The following is an 18,547-nucleotide window of genomic DNA, read 5'->3' as shown; positions in this document are numbered from 1 at the left end:
GCTCATGTGAGACATGGGGCGTTCAATCTCAAAACCGCTTTGCTTCGGTTTCCAGGTTGAACGACATGTTTCCACGATATTTTATGCAACTTGTATATAAACCCAAAGATATTAAAAATGTAGTTTACTCAATGGATTCTAAGGTTTTCCAACAAACGTGTGTCAGCATCAATTGAGGATGTTAAAAGACACGTCCTATAATGAAGTTGTTTTATGAAGATTTATTAAAACCAAGAACACTGAGAATGGCCTTGTGACGTTTTTATCTGGGCTGAACGCAGCCCTGGTGTAGAAAAAGTAACCAAACAGGAAAAGCAACAAAATAAACAGAAAGTGACATTTTTGAAATGATTAATTAGAATTTTTGTCTCTTATTTAAACAAGCTGTGCAGCTTCTGTCCTTGGGATACTCTCCTTACAATTAAAAATCTCAAGTTATTTCTCCGGCAGCGATAAAATGTTTTTCAACTTTAATCGTTTGCTTTCAACTGATATTCAAATGAGGCTCTAAGCTGTTTGCTGATCTCAGTGTTTGGGTCGTCCGCTGAATTGAAGTGGTGATATACAGAGAAAATGGTTTCAGATTCATACGCTACATCAGACAGAACTAGGAGAATCTCCAGGCAACGCACATGTCTGGATACGTGTTTATTGTCCTCATGGGAACAAAAAGCAGGAACACACAAGTGATAACAATCGCTCTTTTGTCGAGGGAAAACAAAAACGGAGATTGTGACAAAAGAAATCTTTCAGACACCACCTTCACGTTTCTACGACTATTTTTACTTTAAGTGGGCGGTGTCGTCCGATTTACAGTAAGTAAACAATCACAATCTTTTACTTAACGTGTGCATGTTTTCTCATATAAACCACGGTGCAGTACAGTGCCACACACACACACACACACATTCTCACGCACACTCGTCTAAGCTTTTGTCGCCTGGCTGGTGGATTAAGTGTGAGCATTTGTGAAATCATTTGAATCCCTAGGGGTGCAAAGAGGAGTGTAGACAGTGTGTGTCTGTTTCTGTGTGCGCACTCACACACGTGTATCTCATGTGTCTATGTGTGTGTGTGCGTTGGGCTTAGGTTTGTGCATATTTGACAGTGTGGGTCTGTTTGGGTTTGGGGCCTGCTGTGTGTGTCTGAGTGATTCAGCTCCACCAGTAAAACTGTAGTAAAAAAAAAAAGAAAATGCAGCAAAAAATGAAAAAGAAGAACAAATGAACTTCCCCCGGCCGGTTTATAACCGTTGTACAGTAACAAATATGATTATTGACCGAGGGGAGAGGCAGCGTTTGTTTGACTATTGATTACCTCAACCAGCGGCTTGTTTCTACAGTTTAGCCTGTGTGACTCCTCACTCTCAGTGTGTGCAGTCTGAGCATCGCAGAGCATCTGAAGGAATCTCAACAACAACTGTTTTTTTTTAGATATGAATGAAAGTGCACACGTCTACACACTATCTCGGGTTTCGACAGCGTGTTTGAAAAGTCAGCGGGCAGCAGCTTCTGATTACAGACGTGTGTGTGTGTGTCTGCGAGCTCCAGGTTCGGGTGAGAGATGTTTTGGGAAATGGTCAGAAAGTGGAACCACCAGTATCACACGAAATTGGAAAACCCATCAAAAGGAAAAGAGGCCCTTTGTCACAGGTGAAGGTGAAGATGGAGAGATGGAGATTCACTCGATGGAGAGAGCTGCAGGACAAAAGAGGGTTTGAAATAATCTGCTGTTGATGCAATGAAATGACATTGACAGTAATTCATTTTTCAAAATCCTGTTAGATATATTTTTTTTTCATTGCATATGAATACCTTTGCTCCCAGCACAGATAGAAAAAAAAGAAACCTACCCTATGCAAGATTAACACATTTACAGATTCTAACTGAGCATGAAATCCAATTTCAGCGTGACAGAACGGCCATGACTTTATCATGAATCAGTATTTATGTCTAAGGCCAGGTTTCAACCGACTGCATGACCCTGTGTGAACAACACAGGCATTTGGATTGGCTCCCGTCGGCTCAGAAGTTATGAAACAACTCAATGAGGTATTTGCTTTTCCTGCACACACTCACGATGACAGATTAAAGAAATCACTGCTCACATCGTGTGAGAACTAAACGGCTGTGCAGTGTTTTCGCATGTGATGAGTCCTCAGAGTCGTGGCTCTATTACTCAAACCAGCCGTCCTTAAATAAAATCGGGCTCGTTCTCTGCACAGGCTGAGACATTAAAACATTCAGTTTCTGTGGGCCACGGCACAAACTACAATGCAAACAGATGCTTCAGTAGAACGTACCATCACATACCCAGCTAAACTGTGCCTTGACATGCACACACACACACACACACACACACACACACACACACACACACACACACACACACACACACACGCACACACACACACACACACACTCACACACATGCACACACCAGCTGAATAGAGATACTGTCTCTCTGTGAAAGTGCAGATGCAGAGTGGGTGACAGAGCTAAAATATTTATACCCAGATCTTAGCAGTCTGCACTAAGAGAGGGAGAGAGAGACAGAGGGAAAGATGGATAAAGAGAGGGAAAGAGGGAGAGATTGAAGAGGAGGGCTACAAAGAGAGAGTGTGTGTGTGTGTGTGAGGAACAGCAGAGTGATAACAACAGAGAGGGAGCAAGAGAGAGAGAGAGAGAGAGAGAGAGAGAGAGAGAGAGAGAGAGAGAGAGAGAGAGAGAGAGAGAGAGAGAGAGAGAGAGGGATGAGTGTGCAGCACAGATGCCAAATGAATCTGGGGCAGTTCAGAAAAAAAACAAGGCATTATTCCAAAATCCACTTTGTACATGTGTTCAAGTATGAGTGCGTAATTGTATTTCTGCATTTCGTGCGCGTGTGTGTGTGTGTGTGTGTGAATATGTAAGCATTCATCTGATGTGAATGCAACACGCCAGAGGCTGCGATTCAAGAAGAAATACCACAACATTATGTTTTGCTCAATCTTGCTCCATTGTGTTCATCATCCTTTAACAATGACAGAGCTCTCCGCATCACACCCACTCGTCCTCCAGCACGTTCTGTCTCCCTCGTTCTCACAGATCCTCCAACAAGATCTTCTTCTTCTTCTTTTCTTCTTCTTTTTTTCTCTCCTTTCATCAGATATCAGACTGGAGCACTGCTGAAGGATTTTGTGTCTGTGAGCATGGGTGTGGGTTAACAGGGGTGGGGGTGGGGGGTGGGGGGGTTGGCACAAAGCGAAGATGATGGCAGATGGTGCCCTTACTCAACACACACATACAGTACACACACACACACACCAAACGCTAAACCAAACAGATGCATCCTTAAACAGGGAAGAATGAGTGCATGACATAACGTGCACGGCTCGTATTAATACACAGTCGTGCATCAAACTCCTCTCTGATTCCAAATTAAATAAACTGCTTTCACTTTTATCCGCTTTTATCTTTGTATGTTGAAAATTGAGAGGAACTCACTCTGCTTATCATCACAGACGACTGACAGTTCTATATTTTTTGGGAAACAGCCCACGCTGCCCAGATATTTATCTTCACTTTATTTGCCTCTGGATTTATTCATTGTAGAATGATTCTTTTTGGTGAAGACAATGTCATATCGCAGTGCACTGACAAGAGGAGTAAATCCACTCAGTATTAGTGGATAGTTCGCTGCAGTAGCAGTCTGAAAATAGCACTCCTAACAGTAACAGCTGCATATTGTATGAGTCATGTCAAGCTTCTGCTTCCTCAGGAGATTATTAAATCTGAAAATGCGTCCAAACGCTCGGCTCCATTAAAGAACAGTTGCAATTTGTTTTTTCTTCCTTTTTTTTGCGTCATGGCACAAATTTCCATCTATAGTGTTACAGAGTGCAGGGCCGATGCAGGCATAACCATTATTACTATATGAATACATATATTAGTGTATGTATAGATGGCACTCGTTGTTTTTCATGACATAACCTCCTGCACTCTAGGTCGAAGTAGAGGGTTCAACCATCAGGAAATCTCTTGAATTCTGAAGTACGATACACAACAGGTCTAATACACACTTCTCAAACAGACCTGAACAAATGAGCGAAGGAGTCAGGACGTTTGTAAAGTATCGTTTGAGAACTTTTCTTACATTTTGAGGTAGTGGTTTCGGTTCTTGGTGATTTTGAAGTCCACCCCTCCGATTAATGGTTTTAGGACTGGAAGAAATTAACCTCAAGTATCAAATGAACCTGTTTTCAGTACCTGGATGATCAGAAACAATCCTGCTACGGTGCGTCCCACCTCCAGAGAGCTAGAAGTAGAGGCTTATTAAAAGGAAAACCATGAAAGACTGAGGGTTTAAGCAAAGTCCTTAAGTTTTTTTAAATATACCAGAAAGTCACATTTGCTGAATAGTAACAGACGGAATGCAAAGCTGTGTGTGTGTTTTTGTGTGTGTTAATGTGTGTTTTTAAATGTGTATGATATTCACACACCTCTGCCAACAACACAACGTGCACGCCATTTTAACTGAGGGGAGACATGGACTCACTCACGCCTCAGTACATTGCCACCTTCCCACAAACAGAGACGTATCACTGCACCCGACAGCCTTTCCCCGTCAAAAACACTTCGTCAATATCACACTGAGCTACTTTGTCACTCCAATTAGAGCCATGAAGCAGCGAGTTGTGAATCTATAACTGGGGGAGAATGAATTCAAAATCACTGAATGATTAGCCTCAACATAGAGGCTGCTGAACTTTCACTTAACATTGATGCTTGGATTCCAGTCTTCATCCGCATGGGGCTATGGGCTGATGAAGAAGAACATGCGAATGAGGGGAACAGAGAAATGTTCTTCAAGTTGGATTCCCGGGTGAATCAAGGAAGCTGCTGTTATTTTACCGAGCAGCACTTCAGGCTCAAGTTTGGGCTGAAAACACTATTTTACATTCGTTTCTACTGGTTTTCCATCAACCTTCTACCTCATTATATTTACAGGTTGACAGGTGTGACATGTGCCTGAACGTGCCAACTACAGTATCGCTTATTAAAGTTGAAGTGGCACTGAAGATTTGTGGTTTATTAAAGTTTCATTCCTCCCTATTTATGCCTTTCGTCTTTCTTCGTCTTTATCTGTGCCACGATTCCTCCTCTTAATTCCTTCCCTCAGGTTGCCTGTTTCCTTTCCTGTCAGTCTTCACCCTCTTCACATCTAAGTGCACCTTGGTGAAGAAAACGGTGGTTTCCCCCCCATCAACACTTTCACACCACGCAAAAGTACAACTAATGAAACTGCATGCAAAAATTCCCAGCCCTCCATCGTCTCCGTCACGTTTTCCCTGTCAGAAAACCTTGTCAGCAAATAACTGTCTGCTCTGTCTCTCAGTCTCCTGCCCGAGGGGACCTCCTACATGTCCCTGGCAGTGAGGGAGTGACGCTTGTTGTGAAACATGACTGTCGGATCGATTGCACAGAGCAGCCGCAACAGCTGGTAGGCTGAAAGAGAGCACAGCGTGCTGTGGCCAAAGATGTGATGTGGAGGAGTGAGCAAGTGTGAATGTCTCCCAAGGGTTATCCCTCTCAGGATCTGTGCATAATCCGTCCTGATGGATACAGAAATCTATTCGGAGGCGTGGCTGGGAAAGGGAGGCCAGGGGAGGTGGAGCTGGTGGAGCTGGTGGGGAGGTCCTGACTCACAGGAATATAAATTAAAGTTTATTAAAACATAAGCACACCTTGAAATGCTAACCAGTGTAACAGCTCTACGATTAAGAAGGTGCGGGGGCGGAAATTGGCACAGAGGTTTATATATTTTGGTCACAGTATAGACTTTTAGCTTTTAATGTCCTTATATATACAATATGAATGGATGGAAAAGGAAAGAGGATGAATAATGCATGAGTTTAAAATACCCAAGTATAAGATATAAGACATATACATTTGCATTTTTGGCCGTGAAGTAAATTGAAAGGATATTTGCATGAATACAAATAATACAAATTTGAGTATTTAACTGACACTGGGTGCGTAAACAAACCTTATCCAGCATCAGTGGCATTTCTAACAGTTTATTTAATGGCTTGTCAATCAACCTGTCAGCCTGTCACGGCAGGTTTAGATCCTGTGCCCTGACTGTCAGTGGCGCAGTGACAGTTTCTCTTTACATTGGATTCACACGTATTGCCTTTAAAGTGACATCTTGAACTTTTCTGAATTTTTTCTGATGGTACACTGACTGGGAATAGAGAGAGCGGAGTCTCTCTCATTCATTCTCTTTGATCGTATCCTCTGGTGAGCGGGTATACTCTCCCACGAGACGAGCATAACTGAGTAACAGTCCGTGGTTTAAACCTGCTTGAATCAGGCTGAGCACGTTCAAGAGTAATGCTGAACTGGAATCAGTTAAAAAAACACTATGCAGTCGGTCAAGCATTGATAATAATAATAATAATAATAATAATAATAATAATAATAATAATAATAATAATACACTTTATTTATATAGCACCTTTCCAAAACAAGGTTTACAAGGTGCTTTACATGATAATAGACTTCCTCTACTTTCTTTTCTTTACATGAAAACTGCTGCAACCATAGATTTTATATGAAGATGGACGACATGGCAGCGCCCCAACAGTGAAGTGATTGCCCCCTGGTGGCTGCTCTGTGCAGTCGAGTTCATAAACCCCACCTCCTCCATGTTAGCAGGTGGGACACATGTTTGATTAAGAAGTCAAAATACACGGTAAGTAAAACATTTTCGAAAAAGAAGGTTTCTGTCATTTTAGGTAGTTCTTATCCCACGGATGTACAGTATGTTCAAGTGTTTTCTGATAAGGATGTTTTTGGGTGCTGGGTGATTGACAGGTGAGACTGACTCACGATTGGTCGAGCATGCGTGTCAGTGAAACCCCGACACTGCTGCTCAACACTAGAGCTCGGACTCTGTCTCCAAATGATGTCACCAGCATAAGAAGGCAGCACTCGCATCCTACATATTTAAATCTTTGTGCAGAGGGAGGAAGCGGGAAAGCATCTTTATATAAAGTCTGTGGTTCGTCTAAGAGACTCAAGAGAAACATTAGAATAAATTTGCTACATGTGGCTCCAGGGGCCGCTGGTGCGCAGCAAATTTGCATAGTTGCTTTAAGGTTGCATCTGCATGTACGGCATGAAGTGTCCAATTGGCAACAGCACAACAAAGTCGGCTGTTGATTGTGAGCAATGTGATTTAGTAACTGAGAGGGAATCCGTCTGTCATGTAATCAGCTGAGCAGCCATTCATCCTCCCTATTCATCAACACACACTACATGACTGTTACATCTCATTGTATAGACTTTCAATAGGCACTCGTGCTGTCATGCAGGAATTCCACATAAGTGCGTAAACATCTTTGTGTTTTGTTTGGCGTTGAGGTTCAGGTACAAACCATCTTTAAAGATTTTTCGGATGAGCGTGTGCTGTCGCAGCTTCACATCCCTAAACACAATCTATCACGTCCACACCATCCGAGTGAAAGGGGAATTAATTAGGTCACCATTAAAGTAAATGTCTTGGCCTCTCAGTGAACTGATGTCAAGCAAATACAACGGCGCTAATGGCTTCCTTTATTAACTATTCACTAACTACTAAAGCTCCTGCTCATCCGGTTCTCACTCGTCCCAGGTAATTATTAGTAATGCCAATTCAATCTGGCTGTGGACAGCAACCGCTACAACATTCATCCCATTTATGCCCTTTTATTTCAATTAGAGTGTACCAGCATAGTGCACAATGAGTGTTCAGTTCATGCTGAACTGTGATTTTTCTTGTTTTATAGAAATGTTTGTACATAAAAAAAACCTCTTTCCTCCTTTCCGCAGTCTCCCGTTGGCATTATTGTTATCTTTCTTCTTGCAAGCACTCAAGTGAAATCCACATAATCATTTTCCATGCCTTAAATTTCGCATGAGGGAAGAAAGCAGGATGAAAATTGCACTTCAGGTTACTTCAAGTGTAACATCCATCACAACACACAGCGCTAGGAATCCCTTGAATTATGGCAAACATAGTTCTATAGTATTCTGATAAACTGAAGATTACACAGCGACGAGGCACTGGGTATGGGATGTGGGTGGTCATTATTCAGGTCTCCCCAGGCCGGCCTTCCCTACTGATTTCCTCTCCCCGTTTTTTCCCAGTGCACCACTGAGCTGTGATTGCAATTGATTTGAGACTGCTCATCATTCCTCCAAGGGCAACATCAGGAATCATCGACATCGGGAGGAAACGGATTTGGGGAGATAAGTAGAATGGGACAAATGAATGCAGTGTGAGGAGAAATAATAAAGCGATGTGTGAAAACCAAAGGTGTGCACTAAAAGAGGAGAATACGGAAGGGGCGTAGTATAGCTTGGCATGTATTCCTTATGGGTTTCCCCCCCTTAACTGGAGTGGGTGTGTCCTATGATCGATGGGGCCCAGGCTTAGGCAGGGATGGTGAAGGCACTCGAAGAGGTTTTCCTTATTGATTGGAGTGAAAGCAAATTGACTACACTGCATATGAAGGAACCCACCTACTTATCAAACTGATATACCCCTCTGTCGTTTTGAGCCCCACCTGATGCAGCGCTTATTAACTATTGATCAGCCTGTGACTAAAGAAACAGTGCTGTCTCACTGAGATCCATACACTTTACTTTAACACCAGCATCAATTGGCAGTAACAGGTTTCTGTATAAATACAAACCAAGTTAACGTAATGAATCGTATTGTATTTTACCTATATATGAATTTACTAAATATCTATTTAGTACACAATGGTGAATTTATACCCATCCAAGTACGTGGGTATATATATATATTGTATATCCCTATACTAATGCACAAATACAGTATACCACCTCGTGCAATCAGTCTGTGCCACTGCACTTTACTCAAGTGCATATCCATACAAACCATATGAAAGGTGTATTATTTATTTTCATTTTTATTCTATTGCCTGTTTTTACATTCTTGTCTACCTCTTTCTGACTAAATGCTGCTGTGTGTTCCTCGACATGGGATAAATTAAATTTTATCTCATCTTATCTTATCTTATCTTATCTTATATGAGCTTATCTACACATTTCAATTTGTAATTTTCATATATTTTGTTTAGAATTTTATACTATTTTACATGCGAAATATGATATTATTATAATTATTGTCAAGACTAAATTATACACTGCGTAAACAAAAAAACGTAAAATATATTGCAACCTACCAGCATTTGCAGCCAAACACCCACATACAGACCTCCTGGTTCCTGTATTAATACCTGCTGCTGTTATTCCCCAATCACCTTTGTGAGCAGGAACATGTTGCCTGGATTTAGATTACGCACATCACGCTCGAGCAAACACTTATCACATCTTAGGACCCTCCACTCTCTCTCCAACATGTGGAGCTCACGGGATCCCAAAGCCCAGTTTTTACGCATGGTCAGCACAATGCGCCGTGCACGGTGCCGAAGCCGCGCTGCGTCTCGGGACACGGATTCACTGTGAGTCCGTGGACCCGCACGAGGACTCAACTGGGCGCAGATGCTGAGCAAACCAACGTGGAGACAGATTATTATGCAAAATGTTGTTCAGTGGTGCGTGTTGTCGCGTGCACGGCTTTCCCAAATGTGTGGGCGAAGGAATCTGTGTGTGTGGTCCATATCGGTCAGTAGTCGGACACTGTTGCTGCTCTCTCTCCCTCTCTCCCTCTCCCTATCTCTCTCTCCTCTCTCTCTCTCTCTCTCTGTCTATCACACGCACGCACAGGAAAACCGAAGTCATCTTTTCAGCAAAGCTCTCAATGCAGGTAGTGTGCGACAGGGTAATCAACACACTGCTAGAAAGCTGGGCCATTCAGCCTAAAAAAAACCACACAATCAGGAACACACACACACACGCACACGCACGCACGCACACACAAGCATCTCTAGCTTTATCCCCTGCCCGCGTGATTCCTCCCTCGATACTAAATCCCTTCTCGCACATCTGTCCATGGCGCGTACTCTGGCCGTCCTCTTTCCCCGCAGAACGCAGCATAAACAACAGCGGGACTTCATGTGACACTTTAGATCTACGGCAACACGTCTGATCCACATCTGTTACGAATTACAACCCAAACGTGCTGGAACGTCGCGCTGTGGTTGGTGTACAGCAACAACTGTGAGGGAAAAAGAGGAGAATGCAGACTAATAGCGGGAGGCTATTCAGCAATGCACATCTCCTCAAAATCGCAGCTCAGTCAAACCCCCGAAAGGAGAAACATGATCTCATGCCCCTGTCAGAATCAACCATAGGAGCCTCGGTTGCACCAAGAGGACTCAGCCCGGCAGAGCGTTGGAGTCTGTAGTGCAGGTGCATGCTCGGTCTGCCGTCCCTGCATCCATCGCATTTCATGTATCACACCAAGACTGCATGAAACAACAATCACAATAAAAGTAACGTGTGGAAAAATAGTGCATTTCAATACTGTACCTTCGCGTATTTCCCTTCCTAAATCATGCGTCTTTTGGCTGAAGCAAAGAGGAATATATATATTTTTTTTTTCATCCACAGCGAACGTCGAAGGCTCAGCAGCAGCACGGCGGGAGACGATGACTGAGAGAGAGGCAGAGAGAGAGAGAGAGAGAGAGAGAGAGAGAGAGAGAGAGAGAGAGAGAGAGGTGGAGGATGCACAGACCTCTGCGTAGAGTAATATAGTTGAGCTGCAGTGAGCATCTGCCCATACACCAGGCTTCTTTTCCAGTGGAGTAAATACCTGTAGGTTGAAGAACCACTTTCATGAACTGATGTATTGTAAAAAAAAAAAAAATGCAATAATAATATTTTCATAATCAGTTATAATTTATCAAATCTGCATGTTAGGTGCTGATAGTAGAATGGCTCTTACTTTACTAAGGATGTCAGCAGCTGGTAAGATATATGACCAGGCGGAGGAAGCGCAACATCCATATGTTTGTGGATATATATACATATACATATATATATATATATATATATAAGACACATTTTCCATCTCTTTGGAAGACTCGCCTTTCTTAGTGCAGGACAGGAAGTTAGCTCCTGTGTTCTACTTCCACAGAACATAGCAACAGCACTGCTTAAGGGACAGGAACCATCTTATGATACCGTCTTTCATTGACTCCAGGCACTAGAGGGCTCTGTGGTCAGTGCCATGGGTTTATCACTCTCTCCTATAGTGCTTGAAAGAGTGAACTTGTCTCTCGTGGAGAACAGATTCCTACTGGCCACGGCCGCCGGCTTGGGCTCCTCTCCTTCTCGTTGCAGAAGAGCCCTGTCGAACCTCTTGTGGGATGTGTCCTTGTGGATGGTGAGGGGAAAGCTGACGCCTGAGCTCTGAGGCCCACTGAACGAGCACAGAGCCTCCTTCAGCTTCACCTGCCTCTCACACTCATGTTTGTGGCACCTCACCCTTGGCAAAATTAGGTTAGGTAGCCACCTGACCCAGTTCTTGCTATTGGTTGACACAAGCTTCTTTAGTTGCTCTTCGGTGCTCTGTTGTACCTTTCCCACCTCTCCTCACTGGACCTCATCACTATCCCACCTCTGACACCAAATCTGAGGCTGGTGGAATGTCCTTTACTTAAATAATGGCGGCAGCGAACGATCCGGAAGAAACACAGCAACCAAAGTGTGGGTTTCACAAAGTTGTTATGTCACAAACAGATACACACTATTAGCATCGGAGAGAGTCATAGATTCTCCTCCACCAACAATAAGGACCAGGAGAACAAACGGCCATTCATCCAATATGTAAAGGAACTAGCATCGCATTGGAAATACAAAAAACGTGGTGTCTCAACAAAGGCTGCAATTAGTAGACAATGTCACGGCCGTGCCTCTTTGTCCGTGTTCCAAGGTGATCAAACTAGATATCGGGCCAAAACATCTCCTGAAAATCAATTCATCTATTGCATCGATCTTCATTAGCAGCTTAACACATGAATATCTGAATCGAATAACTGATGTCTGAGTCAAGGAATGTGTGATGGAATTGTGCCTGTTTGGTGAGGTGATACCTGCAGCTTCCTCACGCTGCATAATTGGACTTACTAACGTTCCACAGTTGGGCATATGGTATATCGGAGCATGACGTAGATGCACATACGTTCGTGATATTTGTCACATTCGACTCCACAATCTGATACGCCTTTGTAAATCTCAAACTGCACGGACCAAAAGAAATGAAGTGATGCTCGGGGAAAAGATGGTGGAGAGAAAGAAGGGAGGAGGAAGGAGCTTGTTTAATGATAGGAACAATGGCCACTTGACAGTCATGATCTGATCTTTCGTGGAAAACTTGCACTGAAAAAAAAAGGGATTAAAAACACAATACGAGGCATTGTCCTCTGTTCCATGCAGCGACGCACAATGAAAGATATTACAGTTGTTCTGAGCGGGTGCTTAAAGGGGGCGGGAGGTGAACGGGTCTCCAGCTGTCTGTGAAACAAGCTGAGGGAAAACAGTGCAAATCCGTTTGGGACTGACGAGGCCTCTGATGATGTTCTGCATGCATGTGTGGGCGGCAGGGAGGTTTCATTCTGCCTGTTTTCACATGGAGGTGTGATCATCCTCAATTAACACGCTTCCCCTCCTCATTTCTCACTCGCTTTTTTTCTAATCTCCTCATCTTCCCTCAGCCACAGGAACACGCGCAAACCCAGACACATGCAAACACACGTGTACATTTCATCCCATTAACTCACCCTCTCTTCATCTTCGTCTTCTTTCTCTGTTAGTGAAGGTCTATTAGTTCCGAGAGACTGCCGCGGTGCAGAGGCTCATTAATATTTTTCTCATTATCTGTGCCTCTAATGTTAAGCAATAGCACAATGGCTCGTCCTGGCATGATGCTTATCACATTGGTTGCTGCTATGAGGGGACATGTCGTGTTTGATGAGCTGCCTAAATGAATGCCTGTGATTTGACCCACTATGGGCGACATTGTGCACCATCGTCCACTAAGCCATTAATGGACAATGATCGTTTCTCACAACAAAACAAATTTCTTCATGCAGAACCACATTGTTATTTTGCATCAGTGGACACAACCACAATACTATCGATCGTGCACATAGCCAGTGGTGGGATGTAAGTACATTATAATTATTCATGCATTTGTTCTTGAGCTAAGTACATGTATTTTCAGGTACCTTTCACGTTCACTCCACTTCATATATCAGCAAATATATGTACTTTCTACTCCACCACGTTTCTATAATGTATTGCATTGCAGGCAGATGACATTACACCCCCACCTCCTGCAACAGCACTGGTGAAGAAGAAACACCTGAACTGGATTTGGGTGAGACCACTACCATGACTCAGCAATTAATTACTGTGACAAAGTGTGTTTTCAGTAGCATCATCTGCAGCATTTCTAATATTATGACAGAATGTGTGTACTATCGTTGTATTTCAAAACACAGTTACAAGGTGCTTTTCATGTTAAAAATGAAAAATCTCAGGCAAATCAGAGGAAACAATTAAAAGCAATTTGATGATCACACAGCGTTAGAGCAAAAATACAAAAGTAAAAATGTCAAAGATGAGAAAAAACTAAAACATGTGAAGATAAATCATTATGAAGTGATTAAAATAGTTGGTAAGATGAAAGTGCACCTATATTAATGTGTATTTAAGAGAGATTTAAAAGATGATAAGGAGTTTGTCGGACAGAGCTCCTCAGAGAGATTGTTTCAGAGAGTGTGACCCTGACAGAAAAGTCCCAGTCACCTCTGGTCCTCAGCCGAGACTGTGGAATAGTGAGTAATGTGTAGTAGACTGTTGCATTACGGGAATATAGGCTACAATCTGCAAGTACTTTTACTTTCAGTCAAACAGTTAATGTGGTATTCTTACTTCCTCCACCACTGCAAATAGCCAAATCATATCGACCCGTATCTCAAAGGTCTAATTGAGAAAATCCCGCTCTAATAATCCCGTCTAGACTGAAATTGCTCAGTTTTGATCTGCAAATACCCCGAGACTGCGTTTATTGGCTGAATGCAATCTGGGGAAATTAGCAGATCGGAAGAGAAAAACAAGAGCAGAAGGCGAGAATCACAGCGAGGGGAAAGAGAAACGAGGGAGAGATTGCGTTCCCTGACTCACCCGTCATTAGCCGGCCCGGAAGTTTTTGCTACATCTTCACCTTTTGAACATCTGATCCGCTTAATGGCCTCGAGCCGACGGGTTGAGCTGTGAGCAAGAGCTGAGCTGGCGGGGGAACATAAGAGCGTAGAACACTGATTTGGAAAAAGATACTGTACAGAGAGGGGAATAGATAATGGAGATCAATGGCTCATTTAAAAAATAAAAAAAAAACATTATTAGCTTTTGATATGATTGTTTGATAGGAAACTTGTTTTGTCAAATGCATGGAAAAGGTTTGTTATCTATATCGCATGAAATGGTTTGTGTGTGTGTGTGTGTGTGTGTGTGTGTGTGTGTGTGTGTGTGTGTGTGTGTGTGTGTGTGTGCGTACGTGCGTCTTGGGGTGGATGTGTACACTAGTGACCTACAAAACTTCAGAGCTCCTTGTTGATGTCAGATACCTTGATCCAAAAAGCTGATGGAAAAGATAAAGAGTGGACAAACTGTATTAATATCACAGTTTGCTTTTGCTTGCCGTTTTAAAAGCTGCAGTACAGAACGTTAAATGTCCAATACCTGTGAATAATTAATATGTCGAATATTCCATGTGTTAATGTGATTATTGCTGATTCCATGTATGACCTACAGTAATTACATAATTAAGGTAATAACTATAAAATGCTGTTTACATGCCAGTTATCTATATCGCATGAAATGGTTTGTGTGTGTGTGTGTGTGTGTGTGTGTGTGTGTGTGTGTGTGTGTGTGTGTGTGTGTGTGTGTGTGTGTGTGTGTGTGTGTGTGTGTGTGTGTGCCTAGGCATAGTTTAGTTGGATGAGTATGTGATGCTACGTTCTACTGAAGCATCTATTTGCATTATTTGTGCCGTGGTCCTGCAGAGACTGAAGGTTTGAATGTCCCGGCCTGTGCAGAGAACGAGCCTGACGTTATTCGAGGACGGCCGGTTTGGGGGCGAAAGAGGCACGACTCTGAGGACTCATCACGTACTAAAACACACAAGTGTTTGTGATGCAGAAAGTTTGCTTCTAGTTTAATCACAGCAATTGATCAGAATGTCTTTACCAAACATCATGTCCCTCCAGCTCGATTGAGATTCCTGGGTTGGGCAGACACCAGGGCAGAGTGATTGGTCACTGTCAGACCCTTGTCAGCCGTGGGGCCATTATGAAGCTTAGAAAAATAGCTCATATTTCAGAGGCGTCACATTTTGTTTTTCTGAGCAGAAAGTGCCAGTTTTCAGATTGTCTGATGGGACCAGAAGCGGCCGTCCTGTCCGCTTGCATCCTCACAGCAGCCTCATCCAGCTGTCTATTCAGATTTCTCTCTCTGTATTCACTCTCACAAGCAAAGCCACTTTGATACAAAGGACACTTTTCCTGACAGCTGAAACAATAAATAGCTGCTCTTATATTCTCAAGTTACTGCCAAGGACTTTCATTTTGGATCCCACTTGTGAGGCTAACCATTACTGTGAAGAAAAGACAGGTTGTCATCAAGCAAAAAAAAAAAAAACCTTACGTCCATTCAGGAGGTTATGTTTTCACCCCTGTCTGTTTGTTTGTTGGTTGGTTTGTATCTTTTTAAGCACGGTTACGCAAAAAATGGCCACGAAACTTGGCGGCTCAGAGAAGACCCAGTCACTTTGGTGCGTATTGGACATTTTCCCCATTTTCCCAAAGGAAAGTTGATGAATCTTGATGGAAAAAGCTCAGGCCCATTTAGGGAACGGATATCTCTGAGTGTGTGGAATTTGGTGCAGCTTGATTGAGTTTAAGGGGACAGGGTGGAGGTATGCACTCTACTGCAGCAGTTACAGAGCAGCCGTTTTCAGTCGCCTCTCTCTTACAGAAATGGTGGAAAAGAGAAACCTGTATTCATTCACTCTTTGCTTTCTTTTTACTTGATTTGTTTGATTTGATTTTTTTTTTTTTTACACTTTTCCTCAGGAACTGCGTTGGTGTCAAGTGTTTTCTCCATTTTAAAGCTCAACACTTCTTCGGTGGCACTGTCCTGATCCATGCGGGCTTTCCTGGGTGAGTCGAGGTCTGCCCGGCTTTGTTCCACAATCGTTTCCCAAGTTTAGGGGTTAAAATTGCTGCCATATTGTACTTGCCTGCTGGTTTTAGCTTCAATCTCACTATCAAGCATCTTAATTTTAAAACTAAAGACTGGGCCTCACAGGGGGAAACACACTGTACGTACAGAGCATCAAATCACTCTGAGACCTTGTGCAGGTTTTTCGAGCATCAGTATAATAATCAGTATAATTCACATCAGTCTTCTGCCTGTAATTGCAGTTGGCATATGAGAAATGGCTCATGCACCCACCTACTCTTAATTAACATAATTCCAATGGTTGAAAGGGCAGCTCCGTTGTGCATGTGACAGTGAACCAAAGGTTTTTTGCACTGATTCTCTCACAGGATAGTGTTTCACGTATTACATCAAACTATCTTCATACGCAGTCATTTCTCCACACATTAGCTGTACTGCTTTTCCTTCGGAGTCTCAGGAGGGCTTGAATTAACTGTAGGCCTCTTCGTATAGACAATGGGTACAATGAATAAGTCTTATCCTCTGATGATAATGATGATAACAGGCAAGAATATCACTGCTCTACTGTGAAGTACAATATACCATCAAATTCCACCAGTTTGACACATAATTATGGGTAATTATGTTTAATAATGCCTATAGATTCTCTGTCTTTTCCCTTTATGTGTGTAGATAATCAGGTTGGGCCGTGACTGCAGTCAGTTGCCTGGGTTATCTTACTTGTGTCCCCCGACTTGCACAGCAAAAAAAGTTTAAAGTTGTCACGGCTGTCGTCTCAGCCCCTTCCCGGGGTCCTCCCACCTCCCTGGCACCCACGACCTTTGTCTGATGTCGACACAATTTGACAAACTCTGACGTGCGTCCAACATATTCCGCCCGGAATCGCAGGACTGTTTACCAGACACGGCATCTCAGCCGTCTGGCCTCACGACTCAAGCGCTGCAAGTGTGTTTCCATGGTAACCAAGTGGTAGTATTGAGAAGAGGAGCAACGGGAGGAAAGACAGGCAGAGACACTGAAGCTAACCCTGAGCACTGTTCTCTCTCCTCTTCTTCTCTCTCTCTCCCTCCGTCGTAGGCAGCTGTAGCTTGGATACCATGTCAGAGCAGGGTGGGCACGAGTGCCTCTCACATTTTTACAGACTTTAATATCTGTCTCGACAATGTTTGCTTCCACAACTCCGCTCCCAAACCATTAACATTATTGCCTCTCCAGCTCCAGCTCGCCAGAGTCACACATTCTTGATTTATGGAACTAATTTGCTGGTGTGTAGGTTGTTAGAGATGCTCTGAGATCATTTGGCAAACAGTGAAGGAATACAGCCATTGCTTATGTATAAAGCCTGAAGCAGATCCTGGTGGAATTAGCAGCGGTGCTAACACAACCGCAGTAAACAGGGGAAACTGTGTTTACTATGGAGGGAAAACTAAATTCAGAGAAACACAGAATTAAAGACTAATGTTTTCTGTTGAGTGATGACGACATTTTAATGACGTGATACAAGTGCTGTCAGGCCACGTTTTGAAGCACAGTTGTCCATCTCTCATTAGTTATGCCGTTCACGTGTTGAATTAGCTGTGTGCCAACTCTTTTCTATGCTGCAGTATATTCCAGGAACATATGAGGAAGTTGATTTGTACGTTTGTCATCATTTTTATTAAGTGGATCCGTGTTTGAGACACTAAATGACTGTTTGTGAAGAGAGGGAGGCTGTGACACCAGAGGCCTCCTGCCTGGATAGAGCTGAGGGCAGGATCACGAGACTACTACAGCAACATAGTCTCATGAAACGCGCCCCTGGTGGGTGCATGAGTGTGTGGATACATGCGGTACACTCAGGGGTCCAGGATTGGGAGTTTGAAACTGTGGTCACCCACATGTGTGAGTAACAGTAAGGGAAGCACACAGAGCAACAACAGAAATCTGATCAAAGTATTTGCAAAAACTAATAAACTAAAGATCACACACAAGTTTATGAAAATAAAATGCACATTTCCAGGTTTAAATGTCATTAGAAAAAATGATGAAAATATCTTAAAACTTTGAAATTCCCCCCTTTAGAATAAAATGAATGTTTGCCTGGGTCACATGTCTCCAGCCTCCTGGCTCATAATCATACAAATTCTAGTGGACTACTATTCATAGTCTCTCCAATGAAAACTGAATGAGAACAGCCTGACTACAGACAGTACCCAAGGTTCAAGCTGATCTCCTCAGATATTGCACATCAAGTATTTATTTTGTATACATATATGTGTGTGCATGTGTGTTTGTTTTAATGCACTTATTCCCCTTATACAATCACATACATGTATGCAAACATATGATTATGTTCACATATCTTT

General features: G+C 42.9%; 1 protein-coding gene across 1 annotated transcript in view; it reads right to left on the bottom strand.

The window, feature by feature from the left end:
* Positions 1-10,608, bottom strand: part of LOC118122818 (protein phosphatase 1 regulatory subunit 29) — a 58,436-nt gene extending 47,828 nt beyond the window's left edge. The window contains exon 1 of the mRNA XM_035179692.2: positions 10,485-10,608. The gene's annotated coding sequence lies outside the window, so the exon portion shown is untranslated. The remainder of the gene's footprint in view (positions 1-10,484) is intronic.
* Between the last annotated feature and the right edge of the window lie 7,939 nt (positions 10,609-18,547).

Source organism: Hippoglossus stenolepis, chromosome 16 (assembly GCF_022539355.2).
Source record: "Hippoglossus stenolepis isolate QCI-W04-F060 chromosome 16, HSTE1.2, whole genome shotgun sequence".
NCBI classification, from domain to species: domain Eukaryota; kingdom Metazoa; phylum Chordata; class Actinopteri; order Pleuronectiformes; family Pleuronectidae; genus Hippoglossus; species Hippoglossus stenolepis.
Note: the sequence above shows the minus strand (reverse complement) of the source record. Positions and strands in the feature narration are given on the sequence as shown.